The sequence below is a fragment of the Muscardinus avellanarius genome (genome assembly GCF_963383645.1).
Source record: "Muscardinus avellanarius genome assembly, chromosome: 9".
Classification (NCBI taxonomy): domain Eukaryota; kingdom Metazoa; phylum Chordata; class Mammalia; order Rodentia; family Gliridae; genus Muscardinus; species Muscardinus avellanarius.
This window is the reverse complement of record NC_137795.1, coordinates 68,356,479-68,375,688: the sequence shown is the minus strand read 5'-3', so window position 1 is coordinate 68,375,688 and position 19,210 is coordinate 68,356,479.

Here is a 19,210-nt window from a genome sequence, read left to right as displayed (position 1 = left end):
CCCAACTGCCTGAGTTATAATATCTTTTCTGCACATGCCCAGCATTCTTCAAAGGGTAATGAAATGGCACCTAAAAGCCAGATGTGCCAATGACAGGTGATGTCCCACATAGGTCTGATACCCGTGTGTGTTGCTTACTGTTTTCTTTGCTTATTCTTTGTTCTGTGATATAAGCACATTGTCAAAAATGTAAAAACATGAGCAAACAAAAAATACTCTTATGAATAACAATGATAAGAAAAAGAGGAAGCATTTATGTTTGTAGCACAGAAAGATCAAGTGATTGGAGCAATGCTTACAGTGTTGTAAGTTGCAGAAGGGAATAATATTGGAATGACTTGGAGAAATGGGATAAACTGTAGAAGTTCTATGCTGAAAGTGAAAAACAGAAGTTAATAATGAAAAGTTGAAAACCATACTTCCCAACACTAAACATGAAGAGCACAGTAATGTACTGAGAGCTTGGGTCTGTCAGGACTACAGTGAACACGACACTTAATGGTATGCTGGTCATGAAGCAAGCAAAGATCTATCATAAGAAATTGAAAATCAAAGGGAACCATCAACATCCAACAGGCTGGTTGAAGAAATTTGAGGGGGAAAAAAAGTGCACTAATTTTTTTTTTAAGGCTTGTGATAAAGCATGTGCTGACTCACAAAGCAGCAAGGAAATTCACTGACAAGCTTGTCAAGGTCATCTCTGATGAAAATCTGACACCAGAACAAGAAATATCACTATTTTGGCATTGTTGCCTCAGAAAGACATTGACTACAGATGAGTGACAGTCCTTACAAGAATTAAGAATGCCAAGGACAAAATGACTGTTTGCTGTGATGGACAAAAGCTTCTTTCCTGGCTGTTTTAAAGGGATTCTTTCTTACCAGTCCATTATTATGATAGCAACAAAACATAGGTCACCAGGTCCTCTTTTTTATTGGTGCATCAACATTTCATGTAGGGAGGCTGGACTGGATCGTGTTGCACTGTTTCATTACTCCTTGACAAGTGTTCTACTCATCCTCCAGCTGAAATTCTCAGTCCAAACAATGTTTATGCCATGTCTATTCCTCCAAATATGACTTCATTAATTCAACTATTTGACCAGGATACCCTTAGATAAGTGAAGAGTAAATATAAAAATACTTTCTTCAACAGCATGCAGAACAGAGAAGCAGGTTTTTGTTTGTATGTTTGTTTTTTTTAGGTAAGTAGAAACAGAAGCAGTTGGTAGACAGGAAGTGGGTCCTCTGAGGGTGAGGAGGCCTTCTGCTGGAAGGAGTTTAGTATGAAGGATGCCAAGCATGCTGTTGTTAAGCTTGGAACACTACCTAAATACCACTGTATACCTCTGGCCTCTGATGATGTTCCATGATGCTGATGAACAAGGTGTTGGCTTTAGAAAGATACCACAAGTCAAGTGAGAAAAACTGATGTCTAATCTACTTACATGTGCAAACACTATACCTTCACAGTCCACCAATAAGCTGGAAGAAGTGGATATTAAAGGTTTTTTTTTTTATATTGACAGTGAAGCTTCAGTTGATCATTTATTGAACAATTGGGAAATACCTGGAATAGTTCCGAATCTAGGTGACCATGGTAAAAGCGACACGAAGAAATAGTGGCCGCCGAAAATATGCTTATAGATGACACCGTGAAAATTTGTGGTGCTGTATCACAACACTAAATCAGCATCTGTTTATTACAGAACAAGAAATCATATTAGGGTTTACAAAATCAAAAGGAATTTTCTAAAGCAAATTCTGTTGTCAATGAGACAGATGACCCTGGAGTAAACAATTTTTTAAAACATCCTGGAGAATTTCTCCTCATTCCCAGAGGACTCACTGTCTGGCTTACCAACTGCTGCTGTTTCTTCTCACCTAAAAATATAAAATACACTGCCAAGTAACCTTTGAAAACACAGCATCATAGCAGAGACCGAAGCTGTCTGTTGTTTGCTGTTGCTGCTGTTTTAATAGCTGGTACAAAGTTCTGGTGGTGCTGATGTGCTGCTTAGTTGTCCTGAGCACATTTTCTCACTATATCCATGGTATGCAAGTGTAAGAAAAATGATTGTTTATCTGTAGCATATGAATTCATTAAGAAGCATGGTGGTCCCAAACAACCACAGAATGTTCACATGTGTGGATGAGATGGTAACCCTCTGCTTTCAAACGTACAAAAACTTTGCTAACTTTGCTTCATGCAATAAATTTTTAAAACATATGTATAAGATTACTTTCAATTACATTTGTGTGTATAAGGGTATGTATGAAATAGGAGTAAACTTTGTATTTTGACATTGGTTTATCCCCCAAAATATCTCATTATATACATACATATATATATATATATATATATATATATATATATTTCTCAAATATCAAATAAAAAGAAAAATATTTGAAATAATTTTGGTCCCAAGGATTTCAGATAAGGGGTTCTCAACATATACTAGAATCATGTCTTGCTGTTGAATACATGAGGTTTGTTATTAAAAAATAAATTTCTGAATATTTTTTCTGTCTAATATCTTTGGGTTATCATTTCTATATTTTATATATTCCCATATGAGTCTGTCTACCCAAAAGAAAGTTAAAGACGAAATATTTTCCCCAGGATCTCTTATAGTGACTGTTGTAAACATGTAACCTGGTTTCCACTAACGTAATATAAATGCATGAGACTTGGGTGCAGATGAGAAGATCACTAGGAGGTGGCTGAGCCAGAGGTCTCTTTCATTTGTCAAGTCTGGAAGCATCTATTCTTCAGGAACTTATGGAAATGGGGTTACTGGTGCCCTGTGCCATACACAATTAGCACCTAGGCATAGAAGGGGGTTTTCACTGTCAGGTTCTGCAGTATATAAAGTTGGGTGTTATTTCTAACTGTATTCTTCACTGCCTACTAGCATTCATACCTTTCTCCCAGGTTCTTTTGGAGTTAGATTATTTGAACTGCCTCAGAGAATTTCAAAGATTTATCTTTTATTAAATTCCAGTAGACTTAAGCTAGCTGGTGTGAATTCCATTGCTTGTAAATGAAATTCTGATTTACAAAAAGATATTTGTGTTTCCTTTTTGTCTTGTGATTTTCACCCAGCTTATTACTGTAATATCCTGATATCTTTTCGTGGATTATAGAACCATAACATTTTGAGCCATAAAAAGTTGTAGAAAAACCAACTAGTAACCACCCTACCACTTGCCAAGTTATAGAGCTAGAATCTTAAATACAGAAAAGCAAGTTGGCACATGATGTATTTTAACAAACATATCAAAGTCAATCACTAAGCCAAACATAAGGAAGGAGGGGAAGGAAATGGGGTGGGAATTGTGTAAGGGCTAATTGGGTGATGCATGCATGTATGTATCCACCATCATGCACCCCATTAAGATGTATGGATACAATGTACCGATAAAAAAAATTAAAAAAAAGAAATAGATCTGACTTCAGAGCCCGACTCAGATCTCTAGTACCAATTTGGTGAGGTTTTTGTTTATTTTTGCTAATACCTTCTACCAAAGATGATGTGTTGAACCTCAAAACAAAGGAAAGGTTATATATCAGATAACTTGATATAAGAGTTTGAAGTGGTCTTTATTAAATATTCCTTAAATAAAGCATCCTCATAAAATTATGAAATTACATTTAGTCCAATGATATCTAGCTATAATGTTTTAATAAGCACTTTATTTTTTTTTTAATTTTATTTTATTGGTGCACTGTATTCATACATCATAGTGGGATACAAACTTTTGTAGACATACATGCACACATCGCCCAGTCAGCCCCCACCCGATCCCCACCCCATTCTCTCCCCATCCCTCCCCATGCTTGGCTTAGTGGTTGACATCTAGTATTATAGCAATTTATCCAAAATTAAAAATGATAATCTCACATAACAGTTTCATTTGTCTGATACCAAGCTTTTGATGACTTAAAGATAACATTTCAATATTTCTTTTTGCTTTCTTTCTTACCAGAGAATATTTTTTTCTTTTTTTTAGGTGAAACTATCATATATTTATTTTTCAGAAAAAAAATCTATCCTAATATGGAATATGGACTCTAGATACCCAAAACAATCTCGAAGCAAAAACAAAGCTAGAAGATGTATATTTTCTGATTTCAAACCATATAAAGCTACAATAATTGAAACAGTGTAGTACTGTTTTAAAGGCAGATATATAGACCATTGGAGTTAAATACAAGCCTAGAGCTAACTTCTTCCCTATATTGTCAAGTTATTTTTGACAAGGTTTCCACGAAGATTTGGTGGTGGAAATAATAATCTTTTAACTAAATATTGTTGAAAAATAATAATTACATGGAAAAGAATAAAATTGGACCCTTACCTAATCCCACATACAAGTATTAACTCAAACTAGATAAAAGACCTAAATATAAATCTTAAGACTATAAACTTTTAGGAGAAAATCTGGGTCATAAAACCTCACAACATTGAAATTGGCAGTGATTTCTTGAATATGATTTCAATGGCACAGGCAACAGAAGAGTATACAAACTCCCTAAAAAATAAAAGAAAATATTGTATATCCAAAGACAATGTAAACAGAGTTAAAAGTTACTAATAGAATTGGATAAAATATTTCCAAATGCCATATTTGAAGGTATATTAATATTCCAACTAGAAATCCTAAAAATTAACAACAATAAAGGCAAACAATACAATTTAGAGATAGGTAAAAGACTAACATAAATAATGAATCTCCACAGATAACCAGTCTTAGTTGTCTGTTGGATGGAAACTCTTGTTTCTCTGGTTCTGGTGTGTGTTACCTATTTCTTCTTTGTAGTTAATCTCTTTGAGTATTTTCTCTAGTGCTGGTTTTGAAGACATAAATTCCTTCAGTTTCTGTTTGTCATGGAAGCTTCTTATTTCTCCATCTAATTTGATAGAAAGTTTTGCTGGATAGGAAATTTTTGGCTGGAAGTTGTTTTCTTTCAGAGTTTGGAATATGTTACTCCAAGCCCTTCTGGCTCTCATGACTTGGTTTGGGAAGTCTGGAGTGATTCTAATTGGTTTGCCTCTGAATGTCACTTGGTCCTTTGTTTTTGTTGCCTTTAAGATTCTCTGCTTGGCTTCCACATTGGTCATTTTGACAATTATATGGCGTGGGGATCCTCTTCTCGGATCCTGTCTAAAGGGAGTTCTATAAGTTTCCTGGATCTGTGTATCAACCTCTTGCTCTATATTTGGAAAATTTTCTGCTATTACTTCCTTGAAGAGATTGTTGATCCCTTTGGTATCACTTTCTTTTCCCTCCTCTATTCCAATTATTCTTAGGTTAGCTCTCTTAAGATGGGCCCATATTTCTTCAATGTCAGATTCCTGCTGTTGGATATCTTTTTCTAGATTAGAAACTATGCATTCATTTTTGGATTGCTCATCTTCTAAGAGCGAGATTCTGTTCTCCATGTGTTCTAATCGGTTGTTTGTGCTTTGAATTGAGGCCTTTACTTCATTAATTGCATCCTTTATCTCTTTTTGGCTCTCTCTGAGTTCTTTTCGAAGCACCTCTATTATTTCTACAGTTATTTTCCTGATTTGATCTTCTAGAAATCTCTGATTTTCTGTTTTATCAGGTTCTGATGCTGTGGGGTTGTGCACATTCATTACTTCAGTGTTATTCCTCTTTCCCATGATTTTGGAGGTTTGTGCCTTCTCTGGGTTCTTCCCTTGGGTCACAATGGCTTCACTTAAGGTGCTCTGGATCTCGAGTCTGTATTATCTCAGACCCTACTACTCCTTTACTGGGTTGTATCACAGAGTCTCCGACCCAGGGAGTCGATAGAGGCTGCTTTAAACTATGGGGGGTGTCAGGTTGCACGCTCTCCTATGGTGTGATATCTCTGCCACCACCACTCCCTCACTGGGTCAAGTCCCAGGAGGCACAATACTGGGATTTCTCCTCTGTGGCCCGCAATTTGACTCACTGTTCTTGAGTACGTAGATGTAGCTGTACTGGACTCGGTGAATTCACTGCTGCTGCCGCCGCCGGTGGCAATATGGCGCCTCTGCCACGCCCTCGGCCATGATGCTGGCGTATTTTTTCTTCTCTGGTTTTGATTTCCACTCTGAATCCCGGCAGTGTGTGCTGAGCTCAGCCACTGGGAGCTTTAAATGTTGTCTGCGCCGAAAGATCCCGCCTGGCTGTTCCGCATCGGCTCACCTCGGCTTGCTGTAGCCGTCCGCTGAGTTCGCCGCTGCCGCCGGCAGTATGGCGCTGCTGCCGCGTCCTCGGGCGCGTGTGTCTCCTCTGTGGCCCTGAGCTCTGTTCTCAGTCCGCTTTCTCTCTGGAGCCTGGTGGTTTTTTTGTTTTTCTGGTGATGGTGTTTTCTGGCTATGAAAGGCGCTCTTTTTGTGGTAATGGAGATTGGTTGTTAGCGGGACTCTTAAGCCCCGCTTTTCTCGGTCGCCATCTTCCCGGAAGTCTAATAAGCACTTTAAAAGTACATTTTACCCTAGAATTCCCAAAATGTTGAATAAGAAACCTATCCCTTTAACAATGGCAAGTGACAGCTTATAAAGTATAGAAACCTGTAATCATCTCTGAAATTACTCATGGTTTTCCAAATTAAGCTCTGTAGTGCATTCATACTACATGCAAAAGATATATTATGATTGACTGATAAATTTATGGTGGCAAGCCTTAATTGTAGTTTCATTCCAAGTTAACAGCTAAACTGCTTAAGTACTTAGTAATTTGCATAGTACACACCTCAAAATTCTCCTATTTACACGTAATAAGAGTTTTATGTAAAAAGAATTGTATTTTCATTGTGAAAATTTTGAAAGTGTATAAAACAAATATGTTAAGTAATCTATGCTATGTAATCTCAGTCTCAGACTAGTTAATCTATGTTAAAGTAATCCATGCTAATCTCATTTAAAGTAATCTATGCTATGTAATCTCAGTCTCAGACTAGTATGGGTCTTTCCTATCTACATAAAATCTACTGCTTGGATAGTCACTTAGTGGTGGGAGAGAGCCTTCTTCAGGGCATCACTGTAGGAAGTTAACTTCTCTAGTGTGGTCAGACTAGAATCCATGCATCATTTCTTTGGCTTTCAGGACTTTGAGCTACACCACTGGCTTTCCTGGGAATCCACCTTGCACATAGCAGATTGTGAGAATTGTCGGCATCTGCAATCGTGAGTTAATATAATAAATAATATAGAGACATATAGATAAAATTAAATAAGCTATATGTGTATATGATCTATATCTCTAAAATCTCTATCTCTGTTTCTCTATAGAATCCTGATTAATAAACACTTTCTTGCCTTATTTTTCACTTCTGAGTTTACAGTGGTGCTAGGCATAGAGCATTATTTAAAGAAGTATTTACTGTTGAACTGACAAAAACAAGACCTCATTAAAACCACCTTAAAAAAACTATACCTTACCATATTTCTGACAACAAATATATAGGGTTTATATCCCCATACCATTAAAAATTCTCTAACTCTCTGGACACCAAGTGGTGTACTTCAACTCAATTTGACAATATCTACTGGGAGTTCGCATCAGAACCCATAAGGGTCCTTAGTCTCACAAGGCTGACTCCACTTCAAGGGTCAATCACAAGCTCCAGTCCTTCTGTACTTCTGACTGAGTTTACAAATCAGTGATTCCCAGGACTACCTACTAGGTTGGATAATTTGCTATTACACTCACAGAATTCAAAAAAACACTTGACATGTGTTTACTGGTTTATTTTAAAATGTTGAACTAAAATATAGGCATGGTGTCACAGGCTGTAATCTCAGTACTTGGGAGGTGGATACTAGAGGATCGCAGGTTCAAAACTAGCCTCAGCAATTTAGTGAGACTCTTCCCAAACTAGTGAGAACCTGTTTCAAAATAAAAAGTTTTAAAAAGGCTGGAAGTATACCTTAGAGGTAGAATGCCTCTGGGTTCAATCCTCAATAACACACACACACACACACACACACACACACACACACACACACCAGCAAATACATATGTTTTCCAAAGAACAATTTTCTTGAAGAGATGCGTATGGCAAGGCATAGAAGGTAGGTACCTGAATCATCCACACTCTCTAGCAGTTCTCTAGGCCTCTTCGTTTTCACTTTAGGTATAGATTCTATCACAGAATCATGATTTAATAAATCATTGTCAATTGTTAATTAACTTAAACTTTAGCCTTTCCCTTCCCTTAAGATGGAAGAGTAGGAAAGGAAGTTCCAACCCTCTAATCACCAGGTTGATTCCTCCAGAACTAATCCCCACCCTCCAAGAGTCGCATCCTTTATATAAACTCAGGCATGATTGAAAGGGGCATAATAGAAATAAAAAAAAGATGCTCCAATAATCCCTATCATGTGAGAAAATCCAAGGTTTTTAGAAGCTCTGTGCCAGAAACCTGGGGCAGAGACCAAACCTATATTTTTATGTCACAGCATTATAACAAAATAGTCTGAGAATACAAACACAAGATAGTCATTCCTCAAGATGCAAAAAAAGCTATTATTTTAAAAACTTTCTTACTAAACTTAACATTTTGAGCTTTACAAAACTACTAATATACAACTGTTTTTAATCTATAAAATTTATAATTTTGCATAGCTCATTTCTTCATTTTTTGTTTATATAATATAGTTTGACCTCTATATCCACAAGTTCCCTCTCCATATATTCAACAAACCAAGGTTCAAAAATATTCAGGAAAAAGATTGTTTGTTCTGAACACATATAGACATTTTTCCTTGTCATTATTGCCTAAATAACAACACTTCAGTACATAGCACTTATATTGTATCAAGCATTATAAGTAACTTTTCAAAATTAAAATATAGAATAAAAATGATTTATATAGTCTTGGGCAATATACCAATACCACCTTGACTGGCAAATAATACAATGTATTGATTTTTGACAAAACAATATTTTTCAGCAGTCTTCTAACTTTAAGAGAGAATTTTACTTGGATTCTGGTTTGGTATCCCAGGCTTTTAGTTTTCTCTGTGGTCAAGGAATGGTACAATAAAATAGCTGCCCTGAAGAACCTCAACAGGTGTGGTCAGAGCTGGCATCCATGGGCACTAATACCTGGCCTGTTTCTGGATGACCACTTGCCTCACAGTCCCATGTAAAATTCTTGGTTAGTCTATGAACATGAAAAGTCTTTATGCACATGTGTATGAACCAAATAAACATAATTGTTAAAAATGGAGTTTCAGGACATCCATTATATATCATTTTTACAGAATATTTAGTGCCTAAATGTTTAATAGATTGAAAGGTTGGCAGGTTTGAAAACTGATATTCTCCATCAGGGCAGACAGAGTAAAATATTTTTGAGTAACTTCTTTTCATGTCAAGTCTTCACCTTCACCTATCTAGTACCATAAATTATTATACTCTTTACATGAAAGATGGAAGTGCTAATTTTAAGGAGCTAACAACAATGCAACTAAAATTATGAGTGATTCAAGCCTTTGCTAGTATTTGGTACTCTTTGAAGGATGTGGCACAATAGACAGAAGTGATGGACAAGCAAAGTTCCAGCCTTTCATTCAGTGATTTAGTGAAATTTAAAAAGTTGAGTCTAGTTTAAGTAACTGCTGAGAATGATGGAGAGACTGAAGATGGGCCTTGGCAGATTTGGGGCCCTGATAATGACTAGATGCTGTAAGTAGAAAACCACACTAAAACCAAGGCAAATGCTGAGAGAAACATAACCTCCAGATATGATTATTGTTTGTTTTTAACTCATCTATACATTCATATAGTAATATGCAGTGTTGGGAAATGTGTCCAGTTCTTTGTGTTGTGTTGAGAACTAACTTTGTGGAGCATTAGAGCTTTGTGCTAGGGCATTGGAAAGTGTGGCAAAGAAAGTGGCACAGACTTTGCCTTTAGATTAATCTGCAAGTAGATAATTTTGAAAGGATGGAACCTGTAGTCTGAAACACATTTATATGAATTTGGATTTATATAAATTATGTGAAGGTCTTCTTTAGGACTGTGTTAGAGTTCTAGATTTCTTTTCTTTTTTCTTTTCTCTTCCCTTCTTCTTCTTCTTCTTCTTCTTCTTCTTCTTCTTCTTCTTCTTCTTCTTCTTCTTCTTCCTTCTTCTTTTTTTGGTGGTACTGGGGTTCCTGGAAGCCCTTCTACCACCGGGCTACACTCCCAGATCTATTTTATACTTTTTTGTTATTTGTCTTCGAACCTGCGTGATCCTCCTGTCTCCACCTCCCAAATGCAGGGATTACAAGCATGTGCCGCCACGCCCGGCAGAGTTCTAGATTTCAAGGGATAGAAATTCAACCTTAGTTAGCCAAAGTAAAAAAACAACTGCAAATTCTAAACCACAGAACAGACAGGGGAGGAAATGACTTGAGGACAGCTGAGCCAGGACTGACTCTCTCAGACTTTCGTTGATTCTTTCTGAGAGGAAAATTAGAGATGGGTATTAGTCTTCTTTTGTAGAAAAGTACACATAAGATTTACTATTTTAGCCATCTTTAAGTATGTGACTCAGTAGTAATAGGTATGGTAACAAGGTTGCATACCCAGCACAACTAACAATCTCTGGCCCCTTATCCCAAATGGAAATCCTGTATTTCTTAACAATAACTCCTGGGAGAAATTCCATGAAGTATTGGGTACATGTATGTCACTACCACTATGAACTACATTATGATGTGATACTATAATGTATCAATAAAAGTATTAAAAAAATAAATATTTGTGTTTTATATGTTTTATTTTTTATTGGTGCATTGTAGTCATATATCTTAATGGGGTTCAGGATAGCAGAAACATATATGCACATATAATTCATTTAGTCCTTCCCCTTCATTTAGTATTATAAAAATAAAATTAAATTAAATATGTGGCTATGATAAAATAAAAAATAACTCATCTCTTTCTTTTCCCAGTCTTTGGTCACCACTATTCTATTTTCCATCTATAGATGTATGTATTCTAGGCACCTTATAAAAACAAGATTATTAAATACTTGTCCTTTTGTGGCTTATTTCACTTACCATAATGTTTTATTCTTACTTTTATTAATGCATTGCAATTTTACATTCAAGTGAAGGTCAATGTGATACAAACAAATGCACACAGCTCTTGGCCTATTTTATCCCACATTTCCTACCTTCCCATACATGTTAGTGAAATTGGTACCAATACCTTCATTTACTGCCAAAGTATTTTTTTAACTGTTTATTTCCTTAATCCTCCTTTTTCTCCTCCCCAACACTCTTCCAATTCACTTATACTATTTTGCTGGTTTCTCTCTGTTATTTAAAGTACATTTTTTTTCTTTTCTCTCTAGTCTCTGTATATGAAAAAAAAAATACAATCCTTGATTTTCTGAGACTGGCTGATCTTACTTAGCATAATTCTCTAATTCCATTTATTTTTATTACATAATTTTCTTTTTATGGCTGAGTAGAATTCCTTTGTGTGTGTATATTCCACATTTTATTAATCCTTTCATTTGTTGATGGACACCTGGGTTGATTCCATAATTTAGCATTAGAAATTGTGCCACAATAAACACAGACATATATGTATTGCTATATTTTTCTAAGTTTAATTCTTTTGGAAAAAATACTAAGGAGTGGTATAGCTGAAATATAAAGTTTTTTTTCCTAGTTTTTGAAGGATTTCCATACTGATCTCAATAGTGGTTGTACTAATATTCATTCCCACTTAAAGTGTATAAAAGTTCCCCACATCCTCACCAGAAATTATTATTGTTGTATTCTGAATGATTGTCATTCTAACTGGAGATGGAATCTAAGTATAGTTTTTATTTGATTTCCCTGGTTGCTAGAGATATGGAGCATTTTTTCATATATTTGTTGGCTATTTATATATTCTTCTTTAAACAAGTGTCTATTCAGTTCAGTTTTACTTATAATGCTTTTAGGGTTCTTCTACATCATAGTATTTGGAGTTCATTTCTTTTTCTGGCTCAATAATAATCTATTATATGTATATTCTGCGTTTTATTTTATCCATCATCCTTCAGAAGTTTCTGGATCATGTAGTAATTCTATATTTATTTATTTATTTATTTATTTATTTATTTATTTACTTCTTTTTTGTGGTACTGGGGTTCCTGGAAGCCCTTCTACCTCCGGGCTACACTCCCAGACCTATTTTTACATTTTTATTTGGAAACAGGGTCTCCTAAGCCAGCGCGCGCAGCTGGCTTCGAACCTGCGCTATCCTCCTGTCTCTGCCTCCCAAGCGCGAGGATTACAAGCGTGCGCCACCACGCCCAGCCGTAATTCTATATTTAACTTCTTGACTTTTTCTTTTATAATGCTTTATCTTTCAAAACAACATCTCCACAGGAAAATAAGTCCTGACTTCCAACATTCCTAGGTTTATGCTTTTAGACCAGAAAGGAAAAACTATCATCCTCTATTGTTTGAAAACCTGGGATAGAAAGCTAACTGACTAACTTGGCTCTTAAACATTTGTCTGACCCAGTCATCATTGAAGGTTGAAAGTGATGTGTGGAGGCTGGATAAATGAAAATTCCAAGGATTTAAATGACTGAAAGAGGAGAATCAGATTTCAACCCCTTGCCTGGGGAAGAAGAGTCATATAAGAAAATGTCAGCTCCAAGTCGGGAAAGTAATAAAATTTTCAAAAAGAGAAGGATAGACTGGACACCGTGCTTGGAGAAGTACTTGTGAGCTAAGTGATCACCCCAAATCTACAAATATCAAAATCAGTGTTTTGTTATTGCTGTGCTTTAGGTAAAAACATAGTCAAAATCAGCTAACACATCTCCCAAGGCCCAATTTGAATAAGACAGTTTAAGACATTTCATGTAGCTGTCCATAAAAAATCGCTTTGAACACTTGTTTAACATGTATGGTGATATTTTTTTCAGGGAAAAAAACCTGTGAAAATCACATCCAATAGATAAATAGTTGAGGATTGCATTTTTTAAAAAAAATCTATGTTTCCCATATGAGCTGATTTTTCAGCTCTTGTGCCATCACTGATATATTTCCAAGTGATATTAAGGCAGCAGGGAATAAAGCTGTTTACCTTGACTTTCATCTACTTATTTTATTTCTACTTTTAGCTGCAGCTTGGATTCAGATTATGTCAAAGAGACAGAAATGTCCTGTAAATATCCTGTAGCAATTGCATTACTAGCAATTTCTAACTCCTCCAGGATTTACAGCACAAAGCCAAGAGTTGGTGTGACATATATTCAGCTGTTCTATTGAATCAGATTTAGTGAAGTGTTCATCTCATTTTCAGGCTCACAAGGTTTCCTCGGTTTTATAACTTCTATTTTAAATTTATACATCCAGCAAAAATGAACTATTTTTCTAAGTATATAACATAAGCCAAAGTATATACTTATTTATTTTCTAATGTTTTATTGTAATTAATTTTACTTTCTTTTATAGTTATATTATTAACTATTTCATATTTTTAGTTTGCTTCGTCTTGCACTTTTGTTAAGAATTGTTCATATATCTCTTATTAGTCTCATAATTCATTCCTCTTACACTTTAGTCACCTCCACATAATAAAGAAGTACAATACAAAAACAATGGCTTGGTCACAAGCATGTGCTGGCATGCTAGACCACTGCTTTTACATAAAGGACAGGGAAACTCAGAGAAGAAAAACAAAGAGATGCACATTAATAATGGCTGGTCATTTCCTCTTAAAAATTATACTCATGTAGTTATAAATTGACTTACAAAATTAAATTAGCTTTGTATACTCTATGGCCTGTTTCTCTCCCTCCTTCCTAATTCTCTTTCTCTTCTACTCTCTTCTCCTCTCTCCTCTTCTTTCTTCTTACCTCTCTTCCAAATACAAATTCTTAAAATTTCTAGAAGGAGCAAATCTATCTAAGATGATTAAGACTCTTTAGTTTACACAAACAGATGCCAAAGGAAGTGTGCATTGGAGAGGTTTCTGGAAGAAGATGTGCTTTGCTGAAATTGGCTTGGAAATAGCAAATTTCTGCAGCCATTAACTTACCCACCAACTTTCCTGAAACAGTCCAGAGGAACCCTTTTGAGAAAGGTATGTAGAGAAACAAAGGATAGTTGTTAACCAGAACGGCATTATACACAGGAGGAGAAAGGTTTTCAGAATATACATATATCTATACTAACATCCTGTTTCTGTCTCAGGAGATTTCAATAGATGCACACACACACACACACACACACACACGAGAGAGAGAGAGAGAGAGAGAAAGAGAGAAGAAGAAGAAGAAGATGAAGAAGAAGAAGAAGAAGAAGAAGAAGAAGAAGAAGAAGAAGAGGAGGAGGAGGAGGAGGAGGAGGAGGAGGAGGAGGAGGAGGAGGAGGAGAAGAGGAGGAGGAGGAGGAGAAGGAGGAGGAGGAGGAGGAGGAGGAGGAGGAGGAGGAGGAAGAAGAGAAAAGAGAGAGATTTGATACTGGCAATTGAACCCAAGGGCATTCTACCACCAAGGTACAATCCAAGTCTTTATTTTTTATTTTGAAACAGGGTCTTGCTAAGCCAAAGTTCTTTTTAAGTTTCCAAGAGTGGCCTGGAACCTACAATCCTCAAATATCAGTTTCCCAAGCACAGGGAATACAAGTGTGTACCACCACACCCAGCTTAAGTGAAAATCAATTTAAAGTTAGTAGCTGCCTCCCATTGCTTCTCTTTCCTTCTTTCTTCTCATATTGATCACTTTTTTTCCTTCCCTGGTTAACCTTACTGACCCTTTTGGTTTTCTTCTCAACTCCTAATTATAATAATAATTTTGAAATGCACATTCTAAGTTGGCTTCTTGACCTCTATCTATTTTTCAATCATGGATACAGTTTATCATCCCTTTTCAATTAAGAACTCATATTGTTCTTTATTTCTGATGGCATTTGCCTCTCCTATGTTGAAGGAAGACATGTGCCTTACCACAAGTACACTGAAAGTTCCCGTAATCAAAGGCCCATCCAATTTAAGAAACTCCTTTGAAAAACTAGAAAATAATTGTCGTAATGCTAGTTCTTCAAACAATTTGTGGAAGCTATGAACTTCAAACTTTTCTTTACAATTTAATCCAAGGTCTTTAATACTTTTCATAGATCCCATTTCCTATTCTCTTAATTATTTCTTTTTTCTTCCTTTAAAACTTCTCCTTTTTCATGCTAAAAAGCTAAAGCCAGACACATCACTCTAATAAGATTCTAGTCAATGAGGACATAATGAGAAAATTCCCACAACGTTCACTAATCTTTTACTGTATTCATTCATGAATGCTTTTTAAAATGTTACAGGAAGCCTGGTTTTGTGGTTTCCGGTACTTCCACTTGTATGGTTCTTTCTGGAGTTCCCAGACATAAATTTCTATTGAGATAATTAGTCTGTGTGTGATTTCACAGTCCTTTTTTCTTAGGGCCTTTTCAGAAACTGTTTTCTGTAGTTGGGCTTAGAGACAGTAAGGCCCAATTGGCTTGGGAGGAAATTTGAGTTAGGAGGCATCCCCAGGCTTGGATGAATGGTAAACAGGACTAGCTACATAGTTTTCAGGACTCAGGACAGAATTAAAATGAAAGCTTCTTATTTAACAAAAATTTTAAGAATTATAAAGTGGAGAAAGAAGAGCATGAAAGCAAGCAAAAGGCCTTTGCAAGCATAGGGCCCGGTGTGACTGGGCAGGTCACTGATCAATGAGTGGTCTCCTCTCCAGCCCAAGGGAAGGACAGAGGAATTATACTTTATGTTCCATTCCTGATTCTCTAGACACTCATTTGTGCAGCCTCAGTGAGTGAGCAAACTTTCCTATTCAATAGGATATTAAAATGTGTTCCCTCTTTTGTAATTTATGTTGAGTGTTTCTTTGCTAATTATTTCATTGCATGCTTTCCTTTCTTCCATATCATAGAGAGTCAAGATTTTATCCTTTGTCTCAGTAGAGTGAGATGAATTTACTTTTACCAAACTTCTTTTCTCATAAAATACTGTTCTTTCCTACAAAAACACTAAATTGCATGAAGGGAGTGCATAGAACACATGTAGTCTCTCTATTGCAATGATATGGATGCAATGTGTATAAAAACCAGCCATTGCCCTCAGATGACTTCCTGTTTAAGACAACAAGGCAAAATAAATGAAGAACTAAATAAACATGATTTTTAAAATAATTATAAAGAACAACTGTGGAGGATAGTTTTGTGATGCTGTATTAACTTTGTCCAAATTTTTTGTTTGTTTTGTTTTAATCCTCAGGTTTGTTTTCCTGGGATAGAGTGAAGTCATCCCCTTCCCAAGCACAATTTTCTGTGCATTAGCACTTTATTCCCAAGAAGGTAATAGATAACTTAGAGACCAGTCCTTAAACATATTTGGTGCCTTCATCTATCCTCTCACAGTGCTGAGCTATAAGGCATGCAGTATTATGGAGCAGAAAGACCACTATATTAGGAATCATGATTGATATGCCTCACCAGTAGATGGGATTTGAGATACATTTCTTTTACATCCGTGTGTGTGTGTGTGTGTGTGTGTGTGTGTGTGTGTTACTGAGGATTGAATATAGAGGCATTCTACCTGTGAGCTATACCCCCAGCCTTCTTTTATCTTCCTTAAGATTCAGTTTTGTCATCTGCTAAAGTAAGATTAGTAATTCTGCCTTGGCTGAATTAACAAACTTATCATGGCCACCAAATGAAATTAACTTGGTAAGCATATTGTAAAGTGTCCCTTCTGTGAGTGATGTTCTCTGAGAGATTGGGATACCCTCTAACAGGGTTCCTGCTCTGAGAGTCTATAGAAGTAGGACTATTACAGAAAACTACTCCGAGAGAAGTAGAAAATGATTATTCCCACAAAAGAGTAAAGACTGGCTAATGAATTCACAGTATATAAAGCAGACCAGTTAGTTACAAGGGAAATAGGCTTTGTCAGAATGGCATAGGCCTGAGAAAACATTTGTTTATTTTTTAATTTGTTTTGTTGGTATGTTGTAATCATTTTTTAAAATTTTTTACTGGTGCATTGTATTCATACATCACAATGGGGAAGTTCAGAGTGATAGAGGCATACTTGCACAAAGAATTTTTTGAGCCTGTCCCCATTTCCCACTCCACTTCCTTTCCCTCCACACATTCTGGTGCTCAACACATTGATTTGTTTTGGTAAGTTCATGTATATACATCATGACTATTGACGTGTTTCCCTCTTCAAGTCTTCCTTCCCCTCCTGCCTCCCTCAGGTCCCCTTCTTCACTCCACTGAGGTCTATCCTTCTTTGTCTGTAGTCCCTCCTGTGTCCCAATTCTGCAAAAACATTTATAAGGAATGGAAAGAACATTAGCAATGTTAGTGAGATGGGGGAGTCTATGACATTTGGAGAACTCAAAAGACCATTTTACTAAAACCTAAGAATTGTGAAGACAAGAGAAAATTAAGTTTAAGTCATGAACAGTTTTTAAAGCACAGTTAAAGGTTTTTCAGGACAAGATGTAGAGTCTTCAGAAAATTTTTGAAAGAGAAGAATATTATCAGGTCAAATGTGATATTTTATGCAAAAACTATTTTAAAAAAATAAAGTTATGGTATAGTAGGAATTCAATAAATTATTTTATCATATTAAATGAGTTACATGTCTAGCTATGCTATTACTGTACTGGTTAGCAGTACCAACCTGGTGTTCTCTGAGGTAGCACCTAGTATCAGATAGAGTAGCATTTAATTCTGCCCACCAAGGTGCTAGGAAAAAACATATCAATTTCTATTTAAGTGACTAGAATAATAATAAAAAATAACCCACAGGCACAAGAGTTTTATATCAAAATAATGAGAGATTTGAAACAGTTTAATAATAATCTTTGCAAAAGAAAAGTTGAGCTAGAGCTATCAGTGAAATTATAGTAAGTAATAATAAGAACATAATTTTTAAAATTACCTTCTATGGATCATTGTCATTTTCCAAGAATTGTATAAATTCCCTAGTTGTATTCTAATATTTAGGTGGTTTTTTTTTTTTTTTGCGGTACTGGGGATGGAACCCAGGGACATTCTACCTTTGAGCTACACCCCCAGCTATATATATAGTGTTTTATTTTATTTTTTTTATAAGTAGAACATATTGAAAGTGGTGTATATTTAGGTTGTGCTGCATGCCCTTCCCCCTCCATTTTCCTTACCCCCTCCCAAAAGAGTATCCAGGTGAACCATGTTATATTTATACTATTACACGTATTTGTATGTAGCTCCTCCATTGAACAACCCCAGCTTTCTTCCTCTCCTATCCTTCCATTCAAGCTTGGCTGAGATTTCCCCTCCATCATCTGGAGTCCCTCTGGTAATACCACTACTCCCTAGCTTGAGCATATTAGAGAAAACATAAGTCCCTTCTCTTGCTGGGCTTAACTAATCTCACTTAACATAATGTTCTCCAGTTCCTTCCATCTTCTTGCAAATGCTATTATTCTTCTTTATAGCTGAATAGAATTCCATTGTGTGTATTTCCCATAATTTTGCAATCCATTAATCTGTTGATGGAGATCTAGGTTGGTTCCATATTTTGGCTATTACAAACTGTGCTGCTATGAACATGTGTATGCATATGTTAATGTAGTTCTCTGATTTTAAGCCCTTTGGAAAGATAGCCCCCTATCAGAGTGGTGGCCCAGCCTTATATTTTTATTCTTTATTTTGAAATAGGATCTCACTGAGTTGCAAAGAGTCTCACTAAGTACCTGAGGCTGTCCACAAACCATAATCCTCCTTTCTCAGCCTCCCAAATGCTGGTATTACAAGCGTGCACCACCACGCTCAGCTATATTCAGTCTTTATAGCAGTCCTCTAGTATAGATTTTATATTCTTAAGTAAAGAAAGGGATATTTAGAGATATTCAGTAACTTCATCAAGACTACACAGATATAAAGTATTGATGTGGTATTCTAGCCTAAGTGTTTTATAATCTAGAACTTAAACTCTTAATCTTGATGCATTTATTCTTTGTGCTTCTTAAATTTTCTACAATGAACATATATTACCCAAGGCTTTAAATAGTAAATACATCTTACTTTTTAAGAATTTCATTAGTGAGCAAGATTACCTGTCTGACCCTGATCATGGCTTCTGCTTCTACACCTTAGGCTTAGGGTTAAGTTTTATCAAATAGATCTTATCAACTTCTTAATCTTGCCAAGACCAGATTTTGAAC